Source organism: Lissotriton vulgaris, chromosome 3_1 (assembly GCF_964263255.1).
Source record: "Lissotriton vulgaris chromosome 3_1, aLisVul1.2, whole genome shotgun sequence".
NCBI lineage: Eukaryota > Metazoa > Chordata > Amphibia > Caudata > Salamandridae > Lissotriton > Lissotriton vulgaris.
This window is the reverse complement of record NC_141689.1, coordinates 1,629,602,491-1,629,626,133: the sequence shown is the minus strand read 5'-3', so window position 1 is coordinate 1,629,626,133 and position 23,643 is coordinate 1,629,602,491.

Genomic DNA, 23,643 nt, shown 5'->3' with positions numbered 1-23,643 from the left:
TGTACATGCACAGCCCCTCACATGAGGTGGATATTCTCTCAAATAATTCCTTTTTTGAGCCAATATTAAAATCACTGGGGCTGGTGTTGCTAAAGACTCTACCCCTGCACAAGTCAAATCATTGCCAAATGTCTTTTGTTATCTTCATTGGAAAGAAATGCTAATTTCTAACTATAAAGTCCCTGAAACCTGTTTTTTTTTCAGTGAATTTCAAAGGTTTTTTAAATGTTAATTTCTATCTATGCCTATATAGGTAGGACACTTGCACAAAGAGGAAGAAAGGCACAGAAAGAAGCAAGAGAAATGCAGAAAGAGGCAACAGAAGTCCAGAAACACAAAGAAAGGTGCAAAAAGAAGCAAGAGATATACAGAAAGAACCAACAGAGGTGCAGAAAGAGGCCTTTTTATAAAGTCATCCTGTGCACCCAATGTTTTGCTGACTGGTGCTGGTGGTAACTGACTCTGACTAATCAGGCCCAGAGCCAGTGCTATGCTGAAATACACGTAGAATTAAGCGTGGGCTTAAAATCCTTTTTGCGGGCGAATTTGCGGATTGTTTACGATTTCATGATCCGCGAATCGCGCAAATTTACCCAATAACCTGCAAATTCGCAAGCTATGAATTATTTTGCTTGGTCGCGCTTAAAAAATACAATATCGCACGCGCGGCGTTGACTTACCGTGATTCTGAGTCCGCCGAGTTGTTTTTCTCTCAGTTTGCGTGTGCTGCGCCATTTTTGATCTTGCTGAGTGATCGCGCAAGAGTTTTTCGACCGCAATTACGTTATCGCGGCTTGCCATCTTGCACAGCGAGAGTTTGACAACGCGAGTACGTCATTAAGGCCCGCGATCACGCATTGCTGGAGTAAACAATGCCGAACATGTAGATGCGGCGCACAGCTAACTTCTGGCGGGAGAGTTGAACAGCTCGCGTTCCCAAAATTGCAAAAATTGCAATTCTGCACAAAAAATCCACTGCAGGAAGCATAAACCTTGTGAAAATTATGATTTTGATCAGAATAATTCCAAGGATTGACATTTGGCTGCACTTTTTGGTGCAGGAGTCCTTTTTTGGGGTGGGGCGGGAGGAAGGGAAGTCCCCAGAGTCTCCAACTTCCTGTTCCTATCCAGCAGGCACCTCCCAGTGCTTTGTCCATGTCCTGGTCACTTTTTATTTGGCTGTGGAGCTGGAAGGATTACTTTTTGTGACTGCTGCTGGATATTTGTATTTGAGGACTTTTTAGACTTTGGAGTTTAAATCACTTTTGGACTTGACATTTTACAAGTAAGTTGTTTGTTTAGGGCATTGCAGTTGAGGCAACTACAGTTCTAAAACTTTTTTCACAACTTTAAAAAAATATATATTGTGGTGGGTAGCCACAGTATCCAGTAGGCCCAGGGATAGTCATGGGTGCATGATACAACTGTTTCTGTGATTTTTTTTAAACTTAATTCTCATTTATTTCATAGAATTTTAGCTCAATGTTATATGGTGTCTTGAACTTAAACATCATTGAGGGCATGGATGGCATGGGATTGTGGTGAATTTTGAGTGTTTTTCGACTTTTTGGGGTGTTGTTGGGGCCTGGCCATATGGGTGGGGGCCATTTTGAGGAATGGTACAGGCAGGGCCTGGCCATGTGGTGGGGGTCAAGGGGCCATTTTGAAGCCAGGCAGTGTGCTCAGGCCTGCACCCAATTTGCCTTGCTTTCAACCATTATGCCCAGGGGTACTCAGTGGTGCATGGTCCTAGTATTTCTGTGGGGTGTCTTGAATTTAAACATCATTGAGGGCAAGGATGCCATGGGATTGTGGTGATTTTTGAGTGTTTTTTTACTTTTTGGGGTGTTGTTGTGGCCTGGCCATGTGGGTGGGGGCCATTTTGAGGCCTTGTACAGGCAGGGCCTGGCCATGTGGTGGGGGTGAAGGGGCCATTTTGAAGCCAGGCAGTGTACTCCGGCCTGCACCCAGTTTGCCTTGATTTCAACCATTATGCCCAGGGGTACTCAGTGTTGCATGGGCCTAGTCTTTCTGTGGGGTGTCTTGAATTTAAACATCATTGAGGGCATGGATGACATGGGATTGTGTTGATTTTTGAGGATTTTTCGACTTTTTGGGGTGTTGTTGGGGCATGGCCATGTGGGTGGGGACCATTTTGAGGCCTGGTACAGGCAGGGCCTGGCCATGTGGTGGGGGTCAAGGGGCCATTTTGAAGCCAGGCAGTGTGCTCCGGCCTGCACCCAGTTTGCCTTGCTTTCAACCATTATGCCCGGGGGGACTCAGTGGTGCATGGGCCTAGTCTTTCTGTAGGGTGTCTTGAAATTAAACATCATTGAGGGCATGGATGGCATGGGATTGTGGTGATTTTTGAGTGTTTTTCGATTTTTTGGGGTGTTGTTGGGGCCTGGCCATGTGGGTGGGGGCCATTTTGAGGCCTGGTACAGGCACGGCCTGGCCATGTGGTGGGGGACAAGGGGCCATTTTGAAGCCAGGCAGTGTGCTCAGGCCTGCACCCAGTTTGCCTTGCTTTCAACCATTATGCCCAGGGGTACTCAGTGTTGCATGGGCCTAGTCTTTCTGTGGGGTGTCTTGAATTTAAACATCATTGAGGGCATGGATGGCATGGGATTGTGCTGATTTTTTAGTGTTTTTCGACTTTTTGGGGTGTATAACTGATGTTCCTCTGGCTTCCATTACTTTTAGGTGCACAAGAGAACCACCAGTGCCAGGAAGAAGTCCTGCAGCGGTGTGTGCAGCACAACGTCACGTGACGTCACGTGTAGCCACAGACAAGACAACTCTGCAACTGGTGCAACTACGGCCTGCTGTTCAGACATCTCAAGAAGATGGCCATAAAGAAAGTTGGCAGTAGCGCCTCAGCGAAAAAAGTTGCCAGTGCCACTGCCAGTAAGAAGGAGCAGAAGGAGAAAGTGGCACCCCCTACCAAGGAGACTGGTGTGCCCACCGACACCTTTTTTGGAGAAAAAAAACAACGCCTGCAGCAGCAGCGGTGTCTGCCTGGGACCAAGCTGGAAGCAGCACCTCCGCTTCATTGGGCTCAGTGCCACCACGCCAACTTAGGTCCAAGAACATGAGTGCTGCAGCGGCCGCCACTTTGGTTGTTCAATCACCATCGACCAGTGATCTTGGCACATCACAAGAAAGTACCATCCAATCAATGCCGGGTGTAACTCAGCTGACGAGTGTTCAACAACCACAGCCACAAACACAGGTGCAACTAGTACAAGCGCAAGTACATGGGCGAGGAGAGGCACAAGTAGAACCGCAAGGAGAGGCGCAAGTAGAGCCGCAAAGAGAGGCGCAAGTAGAGCCGCAAGGAGAGGCGCAAGTAGAGCCGCAAGTAGAGGTGCATGGACAGGTGCATGGAGAGGTACAACTAGAGGTTCATGGAGCAGCACAACTGCCTACAACGCTTGTTCCATCAGAAGTAGGGGCACATCAGGAAATTGATATTCAAGAGGAGGTATCATCCGAGGAAGATATTCCTCCTGATGATGATTATCTATTGTCTTCCAGATCCCCAGCAAGAAAAAGGTCAAGGAGGTATACTAATACTACTACAAGTTCTTCTTCAAGCCCCCTTCATTCTGATGACTTTGATCATGATTGGAACCCAGTCATGCAGTCTGAGAGTGAGTCACACCATGAGCCGACAAAGGTAGCTAAGCCTAAAAGGAAGGCTCCCGCAAAGCTTTGACTTATGGGTGATGACGACGAACAAGAAGTGGTGTCTTCTGCTGCTGATGCACAGTCGTCACTCCAGCCCCAGTGGGCATGCAGCAGACACACATTTTGACCCTATCCCGAATGGCTGCTGAGCGGGATATGGGCGGCGTGGCACTGGTACCACCACCGTTAACTACAACACCAACACGACCTACAGCTTCCATCTTTTTTAGTCAGAAGGGCCGGCATGGACCTCCATCCAGCTCGACCTCAAGTAGTGGTGCTGTAAGTGAACAACAGAAACAAATTCAGCCATGCCCATCCTCCACTTCATCTGGCATTGAAAGTCAAAGCATCACCTCGACCTTCAGCAGACATCACCAGTCCCCAGTTTGGGACTTCTTTACTGTTAGCGCAAAGGCGGAAAACATGGTTGTTTGTTTGATTTGTAAAGTATCCGTTAGTCGGGGTAAGCTTGGTACCAACTATGGTACCGCAGGCCAGAGAGGTCATCTCAAGCAACACCACACTATCATTTGGGAAGCACAAATGAGGAAGATCGAGGAAGGCAAAATAAAAACAAATCCAAATGTATCCCTTGATATTGCATCTGATGAAGACAAGAGGCTGATCGTGCAAGGGGGGAAGTGAAGAAGTGACAGACATTTTTTCTGGTACACCCAGTTCTGCTGGCAGCAGCACTGCAGTGGTATCGCCCACACCCTCTACCCCTGCAACATCTATGAGGCACACTAAGAGTGTTGGAGAGACAACAATGCGAAAAACTACATCACTGGGCCTAACTGGTTTGAAGACGTCATCATCATCATCATCACGTAAAATGATCCAGCCCTCCATTCGCGGAATGTTGTGGTCGGAGGCGCCATTTGAACGCAACCACCCGACGGTATGTTTGTATAACGCCAAGCTGGCTAAAATGCTAGCGCTGGACCTTCTCCCTTTTTCTTTCGTGGAAGGGGTGGGGTTTCTAGAATTAGTGGCAACAGTCTGCCCTAAATGGAAGGTTCCTAGCTGGTCCTATTTTGCCAGAGTTGCGGTCCAGCACTACATCAAGATGTGCTGGAGGTGATTGGGGCAGCTTTGCAGATGAGTGGTGTTCACACTATCTACTTGACAACAGACATGTAGACCAGTTGCCAAGCCCTTGATTAAATATGCATCACTGCACACTGGGTCACTTTTGCAGGGTCTTTTGCAGGGGTTAGACACAAGTCAAGTGCAGTTGTTGACCTGGACACAGTTTTTCAAGCTACTCGGAAACATGCAACATTAGCCATGTTTGCCATGGAGAAAACTCATACTACAAAAAACATTTTGGAGGAGTTTAACAAGAAAGGTCTCTGAATGGCTGCAACCAAGAAATCGCATAGTTGGTTATGTTTCCACGGATAATGTCAGTAATATAGTTAAGGTCATGCAGGAAGGTGAATATTTCAGAGTGCCGTTTTTGGCGCACTGTATAAACCTGGTTGTTCAAGATTTCTTGAAAAATGAAAACCCAGTCAAAAAGTTACTGACCACCTCCCAAAGAATCTGCACACATTTCAGCCATTCTTTTAAGGCCCGGAAGGAGCTGAGGAGCATTCAACATGAACGTAAAGTGCCAGTCAAAGGACTCATCCAGGAGGTGGCAACACGTTGGAACTCAACCTTTTACATGCTGAGCGTCTGTTTGAGCAGTGCATGGTAATCAATGACTATATCTTTCAACTAGGTTCTACTATGAAAGACATGAGGCTAGAGTTGGAGGAATGGCATCTAGTTAAAAGCCTGACAGATATGCTTCGTCCTGTTGAGGTCTTCATGCGTGAAGTCAGCAGGGAGGACTGTTCTTTGAGCAAAGCTATTCCATTGTTGGTCATGCTAGAGCACCAACTGAAGGCGGTGTCTTCAACATTCAGAGATGATGTTGGAAAGCAAGATGCATATCTGTTGGCGGAGAGGTTATTAAGCCGCCTAGTTGCCAATGAAAGGCTTAAAAGCATACATACAGAACAAAATTACAGTTGTGCCACTATTCTGGATGCACGGTACAAAAAGGCAGTGGCCAGCAAAGCATTCATTCCTTTTGATGAAGCAGATGTTTCAAAGTACAAACATTGGCTAGCTGTGTCAGCCAGTCGGTTCGAAAAAGATCAGCACAAAATTCAAAGAGACGTCAGAGGTCCAACTGAATCAGCAGGCCATCCAGCGTCAAGTTCCACTTCTGAATCTGTGGGTGAAAGGAGTCACTTTCCCTCACAGCCGTTAACGACACCAGCAGCAACCATATCATCATCCTCACCTGCACCAGGCCCAGCCATAATATTGTTGGAAGCGGATTGGCTAACTCATCAAGGGTTTGCTCGTTCCAGTGCTGAGAAGGCCACAGATGGTACGCAAAGTGGAGCAACCGTGGAGAACCTTGAGTTGATGGTGCAGGCCTATCTGGATGACCCAACACAGGTCTTTGGTAATACAAACCCATTGCTGTATTGGTACAGGAAAATGGCTCTATGGCCACTGATCACCAACCTGGCTATAAATTATTTGTCTTGCCCACTCGCAAGCGTGTCTTCTGAACGTGTTTTCAGTGCTGCTGGTGCCATTGTAACTTCAAAAAGGAGCCGCCTATTTATGCTTTGTCTGTCTGACAAAGAGCCTAGGTATGCTACATCAGGTTGCTTCACTCAGTGGTGCCTGCCTTGACCCTCTGCATGGCACTTTTTGCAAATCTCGCGAAAGTGCCGAAAAATCGCAAATTCTTGAGCGGAACGGATTTTTGGCCCATGCTTGCGGCAGGGCCATGCAGATGATCAAGGCAGGCACCACTGAGTGAAGCATCCTCCTGATGTTGCATACCTAGGCTCTTTGACACAGACAGACAAAACATATCTACGGTTTAGGGTTCAGTGCGATTTACTAGGGTTTTTGGGTTTAAATTGGTATGGTTCAGGCTGATTCTAGGGCTCGATACAGGCTCGTTCATAATGATGTTGGCAATGTTTTAGGGGGGTTTGGTGTTCTTTGTTCCAGGATTGGCAGAATTTTGGCCTTTTAGGGTATTTTGTGGGCGCGTGTGTTTGGGTGAAAACTAAGTGAAAACTAGTTGTAGACCTTCTTCTTCTTCTTCTTCTTCTTCTTCAAAGAGCTCAGTGGTTCGATTTTGTTTTGCCTTGCTGAGATTCTTGTGAATCGCTGGAACAAGTGACTGTCCAGGTGAGTTTCAAGATGATCAAAGTAGTGGAAGTGCTGAAAACAGCAATGTTTTGTGAGCAGCGCAATTTGCCATGTTTTGAATATACCAGTATTGCATGTTTTTGGAGGGCTGTTTGGGGGTGTTCTAGATTTGTGGGGGAGGGTGTGGGGGTCTGGGAGCACTGCTGGGATAGCATCATTTTTATTGGAAGTGATTTGAAGAAAAACCATGGAGGGAAAGAGGAGTTAGGGCCTAACTGCAGAGCGCGTTTGAACCGATGTTGACTGGTTGGCTGAAAATTTTCTAAGTATGAGTTTTTGCATTTTTGCTTTTTGCCTGTTTAGGGGTGTTCTGTTTTTTTGCGGATGGCTGCAGGGGTCTGGGGGCATAGCTCGGAAGGTCTAATATCGGAATCAAGTGTTTTGGACCAAATCCATGGTGAAAAAGTTTTTCCGTTTTTGCTCACTTGCCTGTCTTTGAGGTGCTATTTGGGGGCTTCTAGGTTTTTGTGTGTGGGTTTTGGAGTCTGGGAGCACTGCTGGCACAGTCTAATGCTGATTGCATTTGTTTTTCAGGAAATCCAAGGTGGAAAAGGGTAGTTAGGGCCTAGCTGCAAAGCGCATTTGGACTGAATTCCAGGTAGGCCCGAAATTTGCTAAGTCTCACTTTTTGCGTTTTTTGCTTTTTGGCTGTTTGGGGGTGTTAAACTTGTTTCCACCTGGGTTGACGAGTCTGGGGGCATTGCTGTGAAGGTCTAATACTGGATAAAAGTGGTTTGGAGCGTTTTCGGGGGGCTGTTTGGGGGGCTCCTGGTGTTTGTGGGTGGTTTTGGGGTCTTGGAGCAACGCTGGGTATGGATACTTTTGATTGCAAGAGGTTTGAAGAAAATCCATGGTAGCAAAGGGGAGTTAGGGCCTAGCTGCAGAGCGCGCACGGAGTGATTTGGGATTGAGGGCTAAATAATTCTGTGTCACTTTTTGCGGTTTTGCTTTTTGGCTGTTTTGGGGTGTTAAACTTGTTTCCGCCTGGGTTGACGGGTCTGGGGGCATTGCTGTGAAGTTCTAATACCGGATAAAAGTGGTTTGGAGAAAATCCATGGTGGGAAAGTTTTTAACTTTTCAGAGTTTTCGCTCACTTTTCTTGTTTTCGGGGGCCTGCTTTGGGGGTTCCTGGTGTTTGGGGGGATTGGGGGGTCTTGGAGCAACGCTGGGTATGGATACTTTTGATTGCAAGTGGTTTGGAAAAAATCCATGGTGGCAAAGGGGAGTTAGGGCCTAGCTGCAGAGCACGCACGGAGTGATCTGGGAACTAGGCAGAAATTTGTCAAAGTCCCCATTTTTCCATTTTTGCTTTTTGGCTGTTTTTGGGGTGTTAAACTTGTTTCCGCCTGGGTTGACGGGTCTGGGGGCATTGGTAGGAAGGTCTAATACCGGATAAAAGTGTTTTGGATAAAATCCATGGTAAAAAAGTTTTTAACTTTTCAGAGTTTTTGCTCACTTTCGTGTGTTGGGCGGCCTGCTTGGGGGGGTTCCTGGTGTTTGTGGGGGGGGGGGGTTGGGGTCTTGGAGCAATGCTGGGTATGGATACTTTTGATTGCAAGAGGTTTGAAGAAAATCCATGGTGGCAAAGGGGAGTCAGGGCCTAGCTGCAGAGCGCGCACGGAGTAATTTGGGATTGAGGGCTAAATAAATCTGTGTCACTTTTGGCGGTTTTGCTTTTTGGCTGTTTGGGGGTGTTAAACTTGTTTCCGCCTGGGTTGACGGGTCTGGGGACATTGCTGTGAAGGTCTAAAACCGGATAAAAGTGGTTTGGAGAAAATCGGAGGTGAAAACGTTTTTGCGTTTTTACTCAATTGCCTGACTTCGGGGTGCTGTTTGGGGGGCTTCTAGGTTTTTGTGGGTGGGTTTTGGGGTCTGGGAGTACTGCTGGCACAGTCTAATGTTGATTGAATTTGTTTTTCAGGAAATCCATGGTGGAAAAGGGTAGTTAGGGCCTAGCTGTACAGAGCATTTGGACTGAATTCCAGGTAGGCCCAAAATTTGCTAAGTCTCACTTTTTGCGGTTTTGCTCTTTGGCTGTTTGGGGGTGTTAAACTTGTTTCCACCTGGGTTGACGAGTCTGGGGGCATTGCTGTGAAGGTCTAATACTGGATAAAAGTGGTTTGGAGCGTTTTCGGGGGGCTGTTTGGGGAGATCCTGGTGTTTGTGGGGGGGTTTGGGGTCTAGAAGCAAAGCTGGGTATAGATACTTTTGATTGCAAGAGGTTTGAAGAAAATTCATGGTGGCAAAGGGGAGTTAGGGCCTAGCTGCAGAGCGCGCACGGAGTGATCTGGGAACTAGGCAGAAATGTGTCAAAGTCCCCATTTTTCCATTTTTGCTTTTTGGCTGTTTGGGGGGGTTAAACGTGTTTTCGCCTGGGTTGACGGGTCAGGGGGCATTGCTAGGAAGGTCTAATACCGGATAAAAGTGTTTTGGATAAAATCCATGGTGAATAACTTTTTAACTTTTCAGAGTTTTCGCTCACTTTTGTGTTTTCGGGGGCCTGCTTGGGGGGTTCCTGGTGTTTGTGGTGGGTTTTGGGGTATTGGAGCAACGCTGGGTATGGATACTTTTGATTGCAAGAGGTTTGAAGAAAATCCATGGTGGCAAAGGGGAGTTAGGGCCTAGCTGCAGAGCGCGCACGGAGTGATTTGGGATTGAGGGCTAAATAATTCTGTGTCACTTTTGGCGGTTTTGCTTTTTGGCTGTTTGGGGGTGTTAAACTTGTTTCCACCTGGGTTGACGGGTCTGGGGGCATTGCTGTGAAGGTCTAATACCGGATAAAAGTGGTTTGGAGAAAATCGGAGGTGAAAACGTTTTTGCGTTTTTGCTCACTTGCCTGTCTTCGGGGTGCTGGTCCTGGGAGTTCTAGGTTTTTGTGGGTGGGTTTTGGGGTCTGGGAGCACTGCTGGCACAGTCTAATGTCGATTGAATTTGTTTTTCAGGAAATCCATGGTGGAAAAGGGTAGTTAGGGCCGAGCTGTACAGAGCATTTGGACTGAATTCCAGGTAGGCCCAAAATTTGCTAAGTCTCACTTTTTGCGGTTTTGCTTTTTGGCTGTTTAGGGGTGTTAAACTTGTTTCCACCTGGGTTGACGGGTCTGGGGGCATTGCTGTGAAGGTCTAATACCGGATAAAAGTGGTTTGGAGAAAATCCATGGTGGGAACGTGTTTAACTTTTCAGAGTTTTCGCTCACTTTTGTGTTTTCGGCAGTGCTTAATTTGAGCAGGAGCTTTCAGGTGCTCAGCACCTGCACTTCTTTCACAGGGCCAGGACTACAATTTCTGACCCTCCAGGTGGTAGTCTTAATATTAATTGTTCAAATTCAAAATAAAAAGAATAACATACATTGCATGGTTTCTGGCTGGTAAATGTCAATAGACAGGCCAGCATTCGCCTGTCAGAGCAGGCATGATTGTGTATCACCAAGTTAGTGATGATGTCATCTCGCCGAACACAAATCCAAGAAGTCATCGACGAACTATGTCTTGCATTCTATTCCCAGAGTCTGCTGCACCATGCCACTTCCTGAGCCTAAGCCCCCCATTGGATAATTGTAGCTGGGGGCTGGCTCAAGACGGAGTTGAGGCAAGGAAGCTGCGAGAGCGCATTTGGAACTTGGAAGTGAGGGCTCTTTAGGAAGAATAAACAAAAGTAAGTGGGGACTTTCCACTTGATGTGTAGCCAGAGTAGCATATCCTGCAGCCCTGCATTGCTGCTATCTTCAACGTGATTGATGCGGCTGTGGCCCAACTCAACTTTTGTGCGCCATGGCGTCACCTGTAGAATCTGTGTGCTGCACCCCAGCATGAGCGTGCGTAAGCCCAGTAGGCACCGCAGCCCTAGTTACCGGCATTGGAAGCATTACGGCTGGGGACAATGCCTGTGCTGTAGCAGGCAGGGTCACAGCAAGCTGAGCAGTGGATGCTAATGCAGTGTCCTTCCCTGGACCTACTAATTACAGGCAGCACTAGTAGTGACATCACCTGCTTTGCTCGAGCAGCTACCTTTTTGCAAATAACCCAGTTATACTGCACTGATTAATATATGCAAAAAATTTTTTTTCATTTGTTGTGCATTTTGTTTTTGCACTCGGTGTAGGTGAGAAAATAAAACACATGTCATCTTCCTCTTCTTTAGGAAAGCCGACTGTAAAAGGCAGGGTTCAAAATAGCAGGGACATGTACAGGCTGACAACAGGGGTCATAGGCAGCAGCAGTGTTATAGATGAGAGAGAGAGAGCAGGAGTAAAGAGGAGAAAGAAACAACAGGAGAGGAGAGAGATAAGACGGAGTTAAGTAGAAGAAAAGGAGAGCAAATAAGATACAAAGAGAAAGAAGCAATGATGTGAAGAAGAGAGCATTAAGAAGAGAGAAGATAGAATGAAAGGATGTAGAGGACAGGACAGAGGAAAAAAAGCAGACAAATGATAAAATGGAGACACAGCTAATCACTGCTAGAAGAGTGATAGTAAAAGCCAAGATCGAGGGGAGAGAGAGAGCAGAGCATGGATAAAAGTGAAGAGGAAAAAAGGCAGGGGTAGAATGAATAGAGGGAAAATCAGAAATGCAGGGAATAAGGTAACACACCAGGTGTGACAAAGATGATAGAATACATTTAGAGAGGTTAGAAGATAGACTCTTAGAGCAAAGACGCAGGGGACAGACAACAGATCAAGGTTAGAAGATAGAGACTGAGGCAGTGAGAGTGTTGAAAGTGGGGCTCACCAGAGGAAGAAGTGAGCTGTGGCCTCCTTGGCAACATTTTCAGCACCTGTACTTCTTTTTTTACAAATTAAGCACTGGTTTTCGGGGGCCTGCTTTGGGGGGTTCCTGGTGTTTGGGGGGGTGGGGGGGTCTTGGAGCAACGCTGGGTATGGATACTTTTGATTGCAAGTGGTTTGGAAAAAATCCATGGTGGCAAAGGGGAGTTAGGGCCTAGCTGCAGAGCACGCATGGAGTGATCTGGGAACTAGGCAGAAATTTGTCTGAGTCCCCATTTTTCCATTTTTGCTTTTTGGCTGTTTGGGGGTGTTAAACTTGTTTCCGCCTGGGTTGACAGGTCTGGGGGCATTGCTAGGAAGGTCTAATACCGGATAAAAGTGTTTTGGATAAAATCCATGGTGAAAAAGTTTTTAACTTTTCAGAGTTTTCGCTCACTTTTGTGTTTTTGGGGGCCTGCTTGGGGGAGTTCCTGGTGTTTTGGGGGGTTTGGGGGGTCTTGAAGCAACGCTGGGTATGGATACTTTTGATTGCAAGTGGTTTGGAGAAAATCCATGGTGGCAAAGGGGAGTTAGGGCTTCGTTGAAGAAAGCGTTTGACACTATCTTTAACTTAGGGCTCGGTAGGGTTAGCAGTATTGCATGTGTTTAGGGGTGTTCGAGATTTTGGCAACTGGGTTCTGGGGTCTACTCTTGGAGCACTTGTCGAGAAACGTCTAATTTTGGTTGCAAGTGGTTTGAAGAAAATCCATGCTGGGAAAGGGGGGATTTGGGCCTACTTTACTTTCAAAGTACGTTTTGTCACCATTTTCCACTAGGCCTCAGACAGGTAGCAGTATTGCACGTTTTTTGGGTTCTGATTGGGGGTATTCTACATTTTAGCGTCTGTGTTTAAGGGTCTGGCAGCACTGCTGGGAAGGTCTAATTTTGTTCTAAAATCGTAGTTTACACTACACCTAGCTTGAGGGGAAAGATCCGCAAAATTCGCCCATTCTTATTTATCCTTCAAAAGGAGACTCGGAGTACGCCCTTTCGAAACGATTGTACTGTTGATTCGGAAACTGAAAGTGTGACTTTTTGCACTACACAGCGTACGTACCTTATATTTTTTTTCTCAGTGGTGTTTTAATATCACTTCCTGTTTTTCCATCAACATTTACAGGGTGGCTTTCACCCTGTGCAATGGAAAAAAGGATGAAGTCAGGCTTCACATTAGCGACCCGCAATTCAGCATCTGCCAGGCAGGCAGTGGACAGGGTGTCTTCTGGTCACCAACAATGATCGACGGAGCGTCAGATGGAATGGAGGAGTACCGCAAAGAGGTGGAATGGCTTGATGCATGCAACTTCCCAAATTCAACAGGACAAGTACAACAACATACAGTAACAGTATCCATTAATTTCTACTTATTTTTTAAGTAATTTAAGGGGCAAGGGACAGTCTCTCCTCCTCTAATGCCGCCGGCGGTGTGCTTTTTTGGCCAAGTGGTCATGCTCCTTGCGGAGGTTCTTCAGCAGGATTCTCATTTTCTTCTGCTCTCACTCAAGGTAGGACACCCTGAGGGTTAGGCGGTGCACGCATGCATTGCACCTGCTGTCGGAGGCAGCTGATTTTTTGGCTGCTTGGCGGTGGCGGGTGGCTGCGGTACCACAGCTCCGTACCGCTGGTGGCCTGCGCTGACTGGCTGACCCAGGGAGCGCGGAGGAGGATGCAGCTGTCGCTGCGGATGTTGTGGAGGTCGACTGCGTGTCCTCCTCCTGGGCCACCAGCCGCCGATATTCGGCGATAGTCGCCTCCAGTTTCCGTTGCCGGGCCCGTCTAGCCAGCTCCTTCCATGACAGTTTGGAAGGAGCATCTATATGAAGAAATTAAAACATAGTCTGTAACCAATGCTCTTTAAGATTAGCACAAAATAATTCAGCAGAATGTTGTGTCACAGTAGAACTAGCAACTTGCAAGCACAGTACATAACATTTGTGGCCTGTATCTATCTATCATCCCACTTCCTCAGCCTTGCTCTAATATTAGTGGGAGTTTCAGGAATCAGTTCTATGAGCACTATGGACTCACTACATTAGAGTCCACTATGATAGTACACCAGTCTTATTCTTCTTCTTCTCTCTTGTTTAGCTAAATTGGTACGTAAACTTCAGGAAGCCGGCATAATGCCAGAGCAGTCAAATTGAACCCGAGAAAAACAGACGCACGCCATGATGACATAGGCTTGCGTTACTGTACCAGTCCAGTACATGCAGGTGGTGAAGCTCTTTCTTTTCTATTACGGGTGGCACTGAGAATACTTTGTTACAAGGGCTACTGCTTAATTAATTTACCTTTCACCCTACAATGCCAATGACTACTAGAAAAGGAAAATGAAGATGATAAATAATATGATTATCTATCCCTTCACAGGATATGTATTTGATTACATATGGGATGACTTTAGGTGCTTTGTTTTTTATTGAGTGAACACTGATAGGCCACACATGGATGACAGAGTTGTACTAAAATTATTAACAGAGGTAGTGAGTGGCTCCCGTAATCGCCGGATATATGCTGTGCTTGCAATACAAAGTACTGCTACTATTCATGGTCGTATTCGGAAAAATTACAACTTCTTTTCCTTGCCTTACCTACACTGGATCGGACGTGCGGGTGCGTTGTTACATGCTCTTCAAAGTAACACTTAGTTCATCCAGTGACCGTCTACTCTCTCTACATACAAATATGCTATCTATGAGTCAGATACCATGATCCAGGCATCCATCCATTCAAAGTAAATGTCAATCATTCTTCTTAATGTCTCAAGTGGACAAACCTTACTTTTTCTCACGCGAAAACAATATTTTCATTTTATTTTGGAAAGCGCAAGCCATGCATCCGTGCTTGACTTGCATTTGAATTTCAACCAAAGGATATGTTGCGCACACATACAGTTTCTGTTTCACCCATCCAGGCAGTCCTCTTTCCTCTCTCCTTCCACCCATCCTTGCTTCATCCTTCAACGGGCCATGCATCATATTCCCAGCCACCTCAGGGCGCATTCAAAAACACATATCATGCTTTGCCAGTCATCATTACGTTTAACTCGCTCGTCCTTCCACACTTACTTACACCCTTCTTTCCCTTTTCGTTCATCCCATCCATTAAGTTCATCTCTGATCTGACTTGGATTCTGGAAAAATCTTTCACAGCTGAGTTGAAGTCAATTTAGAGGAGGCTACTACCTGGTTAATAAAAACTTAGTTCTACATTTGTAAGTCTTCTTAACAGTATAGTATTCTTGTACTGTACAACATATACACCTGTGCAGAGAGCACACTCTGCAGTCTGCAATCTCAATAAGTAAGGAATATAATAGACTTTAGGTTTAGACTTTAGGTTTTTATTAACTGCATAATTAATTAAAATCTTTACAGTAAAAGAAAAAAGTACAAAGATCAATAATGCTAAAATAAACTTTCTTTCATGTTTAAAAAAGAAGAGAAGAAAGAGAAAAAAGAAAGGAAAAAAAAAAGAATAGAGGAGTGTACCTATGTTAATTAGGATAATGCTAGATAAGGGGAGAGCAATATGGGTAAAGAGAAGTGCAACTCCCACAGTCTTAGTCTCATTGATTAGGGGTTCCCAGCATTTGTATTGGTTCGAATAAGTCTTTGCATTATTGGTTACGATGGCGAGCTGGTGACTTTTTCGATGGAACAACGGGTCTGGTTCAGTTCAGCCAGTGTCAGTTCTTGTTGTGGTGAGTATCCTGGATTAGGAAATACTCTCATTATGAGTTTTTAGTGCTGTACTAATTTGGTAAACAAATTTCGCTGATCTCGCTAGGAACATGGTGTTAGTATTTGACAAGCACAGGGCTGATGCTTCTGAGCATGTTTTAATGCTCTGATTGAGGCAGATCGGGCGCAGCAGTCGCCGGCGTTCACTCTTGAAAGGAGGGCAGCAGCAAAGAAGGTGCAGCCAGGATTCCCTTTTGTACGTGCAAAGCCTGCAGGATGTGGGGACCCCTTTTTGGGCCCAAGCAGGGTTGAAATCAGCTATCCCGAGCATGACCAGCCTCATGGATAGAATTTTACTTCGGGTATGTGTTGTAATGGCCTCGCTTAGTTATGGTTGTGCTTTGCCCACCGTATAGGAGTTGTTTAGGGGTTCCAAATTAGAGCTTCGACGAATGGATCTATGATCAAGTTCAAAGGAGATTTCTTTCACTTGTTTATTCGTTGCTCTCTTCCAAAAATTCAGTGGGATTTCCTGCCGCGGTAGATTTACTTCTACTAACTTAAGGGCTTTAGTTGCTTTTCCCAGCCTATTGTGCCATGTCGATGCTGGGTCTTCAAAGATGATGCACAGATGGTATTTTAGGGAATTAGCCGGGGCCTTTAATGTCCTTAGGTACAGTTTGAGGAGCTCCCCCTGGCCGATCACGTCTGGCCTTGCAAGGCCAAGCTCCAGTCTCAGCCTGGTTCTCCTAGCGGACCTTGGTATATGTAACACTGACTTTTACGCCTTAATTTGGGCAGAGGTGAGAAGTGCATACAACTTCCCTGGAAATGCCAGGTGCCCGAAGAGATTGCGGGCAGAAGTTTTGCTCTTAGAGCTATCAAAATTGGGCTAGCGGAGGGGCTGATCAGGTTCCGGTTTAGTTGTCTTAGAAGGTGTATTACCTTATTGGCTTTTAAGGCCAGGTGATTGAGATGGACATTTGCTTTGGCCTGTTCCGAAAACCAAACCCCCAGATAATTGTAAGAGGCCACAGAGTGTATTTGAGCGTTCCCCAACTGCCACTGTGCGTGCCGTTTATGACGGAACGATCCGAAGATGATGACCTTGGTTTTCCCTTTGTTGACCGTCAGGCTATTGGCGATGTTGAAACTGTTTAAGGCCTTTAGAGCTCTTTGTAAGCCTATCCTCGTATGATCCATAATGGCTGTGTCGTCGGCGTACTGTAAAAGTGGTAGCCTTATGCTTCCTAGTCTGGGTGCTACTAAACTGGCACCTTTTAGGGCCTCTCCCAAGTCCGCAGTGTATAGATTAAATAGGAGGGGGGCAGCACGCACCCTTGCTTCAGCCCATTTGCTGTAGATATTTTGCGAGTGACAGTGTGTGTACTTGTTTTAACCCGCACCCAGGTGGCCTCATAAAGTGCCATTATAGCCTTCAAAAGTTTCGGTGTTATCCCCCATTTTTCTAACTTCCACCAAAGGCGTTTTCTGTCCACTTTGTCAAATGCTGTACTGTAGTCCACAAAGCAGCAGAATAGTGGGGGATGGTTCTTCTGGGTTGCCTTGGCTGAAATATGTGCTAACGCCAGGACACTGTCCATTGTAGAGGCCTTGGCCCTGAAACCAGTCTGATATGTTGGTATTATTTTTTCCTCTTCGGCCCATTGTTCCAGATCGCTGAGTAATAGGCGTGCATATGCCTTGGCCTCCAAGTCAAGCAAGGCAATGAGCCTGTAATTCGAAGGCTTGGAGCGGCCAACTTTTTTGAAGACGGGAAACAGTATGGATTCCCTCCAAGAGTCGGGGATTATTGTTGTGTGGTAGGTATAACTAAAGAGTGGAGTTAAAAGTGTCACCCAGAACTCTGGTGCCTGTTTAAAGACAGGTGCGGGAATCCCATTGGGCCCCGGCGCGCCGTCATTCCTCATCCGCTTGATGGTGTTGATGACCTGTCTGGTGTTCGCCCAGGTTGATGTAGTTGTGAAGGCGGCGACCGGGGTGCTATTTCCCCTTATGTTGTGTCTTGGGGTTGAGGTGGCTGTTTCTAACTTGAGGCAAGGCTGTTGGACTTTCTCGGTTAGCTCCGCCCTATCCGTTGTCGGTGGTTCCTTGCTGAGGGCAGATTCGTATAGCTGTTTCACATATTGGATCCAGACTTTTTCGGCTACCCCGTTTTCCCTAGTTGGCCCTCGGTTGCTCAGCTGATTGATGAAGCTCCAGAGTCGAGCAGGCTTCTTTTGTTTGAGAAGAAGGAAGACTTTTAGCCATTTGCTTTCTGTGTCCTTTTTTTTTAGTTCCCATAGCTTCTTCCTTAGGGAGGTCCTCAGTTCCGGTATTGAGGGCCCTTCTGTTTGTTGGCCACTTCTTTTCTTTGCTGCGCGAGCCTTGCGCAGAAGTCGTTTAAGTTCCCAGATGTCCTGGGGGCAAGTTCTCCGATTCTTGAAGGGCACTTTTGTTGTTGGATTATGTGATTTAGGATTACCGAGTTTATTTTGTAGGTCCTCGATGATTTGCACCCATCCTGTTGTGGGGGGACCAAGTGCGGGCAGACTCCCTTGCTGTGTCTGACATAGCCATCATTGAAGTTTTCCCTCTGTCTTGTCTGTCCACTTGATTCTCCGCAGGGTGGTGTGTGTTTCTTCCCCGCTTTACTCCCCAATGGTGTGGTAGAGGGTGGCGGCCGGTATGACTAGCTGGAATGATGCTTTTATTGGTGTGTGATCGCTGTCCTGTCGGTTCACGACTTCATAGTCAGTCATTCTATCCGCCAGTATTCCACTTATCAAGATGTAGTCAATTCTGGACAGATTCCGAAAAGTGGGATGTGGCTGCCAAGTGCTTGAACCTAGTGTTTTCTGCGTATGAGTTGATGTCCGTTTGTAGCTGTGAAAGAGGTCGCGCAGGGGAGCCGCCCTTCCTGAGCCTCGGGGAAGGGTTTCCAAGTTATCTAGGTCTTTTAAGTTGAAGTCCCCTGCTAAGATGACCTGATGTGTATTGTATTTGATTAACAAGTCCTCCAAGTTTGATGCCAGTGCCTCCAGGTCGTCTTTCATAAGGGTCTGTGCGGGGTTGATGTAGCAGTTTAATACAAGCAGATGAATTGGGTGACTAGTGAGGCTCAGACTCCTTATCAGTAGCGCTTGTAGACCGACCTTGTTCACGTTGATGTGGGAGGTATCGAATGCGCACACGTGTTTTATAAATATTGATAGTCCACCTGCTGGGTGGCCGAAAAGGTTCCATTTCGTTGCTGGTATTTGGAACTCGTAATACCCAGCCAGGGGAGTGGAGGTCAAGGCCCAAGTTTCTTGGAGACAGATTAAGTCCCCACATTCCAGGAACTGCTTCAGATTCTCATTGTTGCAGATTTTACTAACCCCTGCTATGTTCCAGGAGATTACTGAAAGTTCTGGTTTTGCAGTGGTGCCAAACCTGGCGTCCCTATTGGATTGCTGACCGTTATGGCGGCTAGGAGTGCTGTGTCATCTTGCTTCCTGGTCCCTTTTGCTCAGGGAGGGGGAAGATGTTATGTATGATTCGTTGATTGTTTTCATAAAGTATTATGATTCCGGTGTGTACACTCGGGCCCGTCTGGCTGCTATTTGGGGGGCCCAAGCTGGTAGTCCCTTTTAGGACTGATCGGGTGACCTTTCTCCCGCTGTCTAGGACCAGGACGAGTGGTTATTTTGGAGGTGATAATACCTGAACTTCGATGCCCCACTCCGCGAGTAATGCGGAGTTTTGTTTGATGGCTTGCTGTATTTCTTTGTTCTTCAGTCCCACCACAGTAGAATCACCATGTGAGTCCCCCTTCAAACTCTCGAATTTCACCCAATCTATGTCCCCTGATTGTATCTTATCCAGGGTGTCCAGGTGTTTGAAAAGACGTAGGAGGTTACTCCGGTTCAGGATGTCATAGTGTCCTGCGCTGGAGAATCTTGGAGTAAAGACCACCTTGTAGACTGTGAGTCCATTCAAGTTTTGAGCCCCACCACCCTTTTTTATAGTTGGTTCGACAAGGGGGGGCACAGAACTGTGACTGCCTTGGAGGGTTGGGGGCGTACCCCCTTGCAACCTCTTGTTTTGGTAGTCATTTATCCTGATTGAGAGCTGGGGACTTGTTTGAGGTTGATGCAAAGTGACACCTTGGCACACGGATGTTGACAGAATTGGCTGTTGAGGCCATGTTGGGGCTGGTAGGTTTTTTCCGGCCATAGGCTGATTTGCCGTAGAGCTAGTTTGCGTTGCTGGTGGCTTTTCTGCCTTTAAGCTGGAGGCACCTACTGATGTGGGTTGATTGTAATGCTCTCCCTTTGGTGGGGTGGCCTGAATGGTCCTTATGCCCCATTTTTTATCTGTAAATATTGGATACAGCTGGGTCACTTTAGCTTTTGTCCCCTCATTTGATGGTTGGTGCTTGGGCTTCAAAACCTGTGGTTGTCTAACTTTTAACTTTATTTTTTTTGCTGTTTTTTTAACTTCTTTTTTGCCCTTCTTGACAGTGGGGGCTCCTGCGTGTCGATTGAGCCTGGTGAGTCATCTGGCCCAGCTGTTTTGATTTCTTCACTGTCCCTGTGATTGAGGCCATCGACAGTTATGGGTTCTGGTGGGCTGCTCGCTGGCTTTGTGGTTGAAAGTCCTGCGCTTTTGCCATTATCAGCTGTGTCTTTCTTCCCGGTTCGGTCCCATGGTGTTTGTTTCGCCTTCGGGGTATGGCTGTTGTGCTTAGCCCCCTTCTCTTTATCATTCAACGTGGGTGCCGCAGTTCTTCCTTTCGCTATTTCCATGATTTCGGCTAGTTCCTCAGGCAGAGAGGTCCACTTCTCGATGATATCTGAGCAACGGCAGGCTCCGGCCCCCCAGTTGGAGCCCTCGTGCTGGGAGATCCTATTGGCCAGGGCCTCCATCTTGAAGCCTATATCGGCTAATCGCCCTTCTATTGCCTGCAGAAGGTCAAGCTGTAGTTCCATCTTAGTGGATTGCCACAGAAGAGCTTTGTTGGTGGCACTGCTTGACTCCAGCTAGGATGGATTGTCCGAGGTCGTATCTATGTATCCCGGTCGGGATTCCGCGTTTTCTTTTTGGTAGCCCAAAGGGATTCTTGGGGCCAAGATGGGATGGGGGTTAGTTCGAGAGTTCTTTCAATCTTTTGATCAAGATTGTGAAGAAAGGAGCCCAAGAGCTCCTCGGCGGGTGACGGCGATGGAACAGGGGAGTCCGGTTGAGAAAAAGTTGGATTAAGATTCTTGTGGATGTGTTCATGGTCGTGCTGTGAAATATTAGGACCCGGGTTCAGAAGAGATAAGCCCAAGATTTTTGCCTGATGGATTTGAGCTATTGTTGAATCGGACGAGCCGCTACCGCTCTGGATTGTGGCGGTGATCTTGTCGATTGTGGTGGCCTGTGTCTCGATTGTGGACCGGGGAGACGAGCTGACACAGAGTGGTCCTGCGATTGGCTTTAGGTGTGATTGACCGTGAACTGTAATGGCCTGCCTGCTGGCCTGATCCTGGGCGGAACTGAGTTCCTCACAAAAGGGCGACGCTACTTTGGGAGTGCAATCAAGGTTCGACAGTCGTCCACTGTGATTAGGTGTGCTGTTGTCTTGAACTGGGTCTTGAGCGGGGTCTGGAGTGCCAGGGGTGAATGTTAGGCAGGGGCCGGGGCCGTGGATGTTGTTGGGGGGATCCCTTTTCTTAAAAAAGTTTGTGATCGTCCCTCTTTGGGCTGCCTCTCGTGCCCTTTCGTTTGGACTAACAGTTAGTGATTTACTCCTGGTCTTCCGAGTTGTCTTACAGGTTGGTGATTGGGTTGTTGGGCTTTTTTCCAGAGACAACGCCTGGCGGCCCTTCCTTTTGACCCCCATGGCCAAATGACCACCTGGTCGGATGGCCTCCTAGTATTGCCTTGCCTTGCCTTGTTGCCGCTAGACAGCGTAACTCCGGGGCTTTTCCACCACTGTAGGTTGAATGAAAGCGCGGCTTTGGGTAGCTGAGGCGGCTTGTGGGCGAGGAGGTAAGGGTGGGGCAGGGTTGCTGCTGCTGCTGCTTGGCCAGGCTTTGCTGTCAAAGGGCAGTGGCTGCTTGCGTAGAGTTCAGACCCGGCCGGGTCGGCGTATTTGTAAGACAGGGGTCTGGGGGGCTGAAGACAATTCCTGGGTGAGGACTTGGGAGCAAATTGCTGATTTGTGATAACGTCGAGGCCCCCCCCCCCGCTTTCTCTGTCCTCCTTGGGTTATGAGCAATCCTTTGAGTTGTGAGCAACCTTAAAAGTGTCTGAGGTTTTTCAAAGGTTCATCGATTGAACAGCAGTAGGTGAGCTGTGGTTCTAGCTATAACTCAGCTAACTACCAGCGAGCCGCTCACTTCTTGCACATTGGAGCTCCCTCCCAACGCTGCGTCGCTCACCTACTCACCGGCTCCCAAGTGAGGTTCTCCTTCGGCCCGTCACTCCGCTCTGCTCCTCCCGTGAACAGCTGTACTGCAGATACGCAGCAACACCTGCGGAGCAGAGTGATGTGGAGCCAGATGGACGCTGGGGATGAATGCCACACAGGTGAGGATGAGGTGAGGGACTTCTGCAGGTCACTTCTTTTCGAGAACTACTGCGGGTTTCCATGAGGCAGCGGCGGGGGCTTCAACAGCTTCAGTAGCTCTGCTGTAATTGAAACGCCACCCTGCTTGCAGGCTCGTTGGCGGCGTGACTCCGCAGCCGTGGGAAGTACCTCTCAAAGGCAGCCGCTTAGCCACTTAGCCGCGTCTCCGCCGGTCACCTCCGCGTCTCTTGAGAACCGAGCAGGGCGGGCAGCAGCAACCCGCTCCGACGTCTAACTCCGGCGGAATGGCGTTTTCGGCAGAAGAGTGTCTCCCTCAGCTCTCTAGCACACTCTAGCGGATACTGGAAAATATAATAGCTTACCACTGTCCACCACTACCGTGGCATCCCACACAGCAGCTTCCGCTGGCTGTTGCACCACCTCCACCCCAGGAGTGCCCACCTGCGCGTTGGCCCCGGCACCGGTGGATGGTTGTGCGATGTTCCGCCTAGAAAATATATTTCAGATTCTTAGATGCCATATACACCACTCCCTAGTATTTTGTCTAGGAATGAAAAAATGTCACTACAACTTCACAAACAAATGTAATAATTTGTGACTGTCTAGTCAAAACTAAACATTGCACTTTTTTCAGGGAAGGGTGTTGTCTTGCTGCACTTTTTGGCACAACTGATAAATGCTTGCTTTTTAACATGCACCGTTTTTCTCATAACAGACAGAAGCTTCCCTTCTAAGAACAAGAGCAACATCAGCTCATCATCACTAGGACGGAGTCAGCAACGATTCAGCACCACAAAGAAGATTTGAAGTTCCAACCAGGTGAGGGCTCACCCACAATTAATGTGTGAAATCACTAAGCACTTTTCCATTTTCAATCCACCGTTTACGTTGTATGATGAACTTGATTTTAATAAATGTTTTTACTTTCAATAAAGCTTTAAAACTTACATAGACTCTGTGGTTTTTAGTCATGAGTGAGTGAGCAAAAGGGTTTGCAATTTGCAAGCATGAGTCCGTGGCTCTGACAGTTCTGGACTCTAACTCCGTAGTCTTATGTCCTGGGTTGGATAATCATCATTGGGGATCAATCATCAAATGAATTAGGGAGCTAAATGTCTCTGTCACACTAGCTAGTCAGTAAGGAAATTGGGGGTTCAAATTCTGTTATGACTGAGGTATGTGGAAAGTCTAACTGCGCCTATTATAATTGATAAACAATGCACTAATTAGTGTCCATAGTTCTGTTTGTGCAGAATTGTCCCTGCAAGAATAGTAGTATGGATTGTCCTCCTCTCCAATCAAAAAGTAAACTAGTATCTTATTCTTTCTTGGTAGTCATTGACAGTTTATTGTTGGGAATTGTCAAAGTATAAACTTTTAGAAGACTTCAAAAGACATTATGGACAACCCAGAGGACTGCACTCAGTGCATAGAGCTATTGCTGAATAGAATGGGAGTTTCGTTTAACACCTTTTGCCAGGTGTGCAAGCTTAGTTAGCTACATAGACAGACTAATAATAATAATCTAGTAGTACCACAGGGAGTCATAGTAGAGGCAGGATAAGAATTTAGAAACAGTCTACAAGAAGATCAAAGACGATGTAGGAAAAATTGAGTGAGGAATGTTAGTAAAAAAATAGGTACTCTAAAAGATAGGGAAGTATAAATATTAATATTAACATCAAAACTTACTGGGGCCAGCAGAGGAGCCCTC